The sequence below is a fragment of the Echeneis naucrates genome, chromosome 13 (genome assembly GCF_900963305.1).
Source record: "Echeneis naucrates chromosome 13, fEcheNa1.1, whole genome shotgun sequence".
NCBI classification, from domain to species: Eukaryota; Metazoa; Chordata; class Actinopteri; order Carangiformes; family Echeneidae; genus Echeneis; species Echeneis naucrates.
The window spans coordinates 17407504-17410155 of NC_042523.1; positions in this window are offsets into that span (position 1 = coordinate 17407504).

Sequence of the window (2652 nt, forward strand, 5' to 3'; positions counted from 1 at the left end):
GGTGATGGTGAGGAAGAGGAGGAAGAGGAGGAGGAGGAGGAGGAGGAGGAGGAGGAGGAGGGTGATGGCAGCAGCAGCAGCAGTGTGGAGGACGGTGATGGTGGTGATGATAAAGATGTTTCAGCCTGATCCGTACCACGTCCACCTCTACGCCGGGGAGTCATCAGACTGTGAGGGCGGGGGTGGGGGGGGGGGCAGGTCCGTCTATATATTTAGGTTTGCATATGAGTTGTGCATGCGTGTGCGCGCCTGAGATGAAGTCCAGGACTGTGTGTGTCTGTGAGTTAGATGCATCTGGGTGGGGGGGGGGGCACTAACGGCACGCAAACATTTATGTAAGGGGGAGGAGGTTGGTGGTGAAGGGTATCACCTCTTAATAACCGTCCTCCTTCTCCCCCAATACAAACCCAACCTGCTCCCCGGGAACCAGACAGCCCCCACCGGGGTGCGTCACAGCAAAACAATCAAAAAAAAAAAACAACAGTAACAACCAAAAAACAAAATAAATAAATAAATAAAACAATACGAAGGTTATCCTAAATTAGAATGAGGCCATTTTTAGAGGACATTGCTTTGAATGGCCAAACTGCAAGACGGAAAAGAAAAATATGCAGGTCCACCTCGGTAATTCCATCACATGGTAATTATTCCTCCGGCACATCGTCAATGTTGGCACCCGAAAATGTGTCGTCCTTTCGGGGAGAGAAACCTCCAAAGACACGGCAGATAAGTCCTCCTCTGGTGCTCCCCTGTCCCGTCCCGTCTCTCACCGATGCTCCGTCGGTCTCCTCTCCTCTCGGCCCGGTTCTCCGGTGCGCGAGGTGGGGGGAGACAGGGAGACACCGGGAGCGCGCGCCGCTGATGGATAGATGTAATATAGTGTCACTTATAGCTTCCTGTGTTAGTGACCTCTTGTCAAGGCAACACACAGGTGATGGTTCTTCCGTGAACTAACTGGAAATGACAATCAAGCAACATCTGAAAGTCATCAAATAACAGTCACAGCCAATAAACCAAGCTAATGTGCCAGATGTGTTCAACATGAGGACAAATGCGGCTCCACAGGAAGAGATCATGGAGCTGGCAGCAGTGGTGCAAGGTTGTTGCCCGCCATCAGAGAGTGGGATGATGGGATACTCATGTCTGGCACTAATGCAACCATGACCTTGACCTTGATTGGCAGAGCATGTCTGTTCATTAAGGGGCCCCAAAGGGACAAGCAGAGAGAGACACTCAAAAACACTTGATGCATCATGCAAGTGCACATGTCTGTCCGTGCACACAGACGCACACACACGCAGAACTCAGTTCAATTTCCTGGAGGTGTTTGCTAATTCATTTGGCTTTCTGGAGCAGCATGACCCCAATAGGTTGCGTAGAATTTTGCTGCCTCTCTCTTACACACACCCACGCACTCTTAATTCTCTCCAATCCTTATTTTCACAAGCACACCAACACAGTCTCTGTCTCTTCTTTCTTATCTGGTCACTATTACCAATCCCACTGCCATCCATCAGTAATAACATGGGCATTTAATAAAGCCAGCACTACAATGGAATAAATTATGTTCCAGAGGAGATAAGGCAACAAGCTGGGGGATGGCCATGAACTGGCAGCCTGCCATCGCCAGCTGAGTGCAGGCAGGTCAGGAGCTCAGCAACAGTACTTCCTGAGGCATCATGTTAATCTCGCTCAATAGGTACATCTAACATGGATGGCATCAAACGTATGTCAGCACAAGATAGTGCATGTGCATATAGGTACAGTTGCACTCATCACAAATTAACTATCTTCACGGCACAATACTCCTCTGACCATCAGCGATGCTGTCCCAAAAAACTGAAACAAACTGATGGAGCAGTTGCTATGTGGTGATCTTAGTGTGATCATCCATGCAATTTGAGTCTTATAACAATCAATTGGCTCAAATTATGAGAGTCAGAAAGATGTAAATGGCAATGTATTACTTTTCAATACTTTTAGTATTTTCTAAATACTCTAAAACGTGTGGTGTGGAATGCAGAAAGAGAAGACACACAACAACAAGTCCACTAGGTGTCTTTCCTCGAAACAGGCAGTCGCAGAGACACGCTACATCTCTTTCAATAGCTGGACAATTATATCCATATATCCAAAACAAAACTCACAAACCATTTGAGTATTTCAGTGCCGTGTGTGTAAAGCATTTTATCTAGCAGGTGTGTCAGGTTGAATTTTGTGTTACGGAGGACATTTTATTATTTCCCCAAATTTTTGTCAAATATTAGTCAATGAAAAAAAAGCTACAGAGGACAAAAGAGCTTGGTGTGGTGGGGTTGCAAAATAACACAAAAAATTGTGTGTGTGTGTGTTAGAAGCAGGGACAGGAAAAGGGAAACGGCGCTCTCAGTCATAAATCTGCCCCCAACCAATGTAATTGGCCATAACCATACATCACTCCACGTCTCTGCTACTATTAACCATGGAGCGAGCCCTCTCTGTCACTTGTGCAATATAAATAACATACTGTCTTGTCCCAAGGGATGGTTTCCACTAAACAAACAAGGCTAAATAGTAGCTAATTGCATGTTGTGGGGTCACAGTATAAACTGCATTACAGCCCCAGATGAATTTCCTGCAGACACGTCCAATTAACGTACATTATGATTGCTG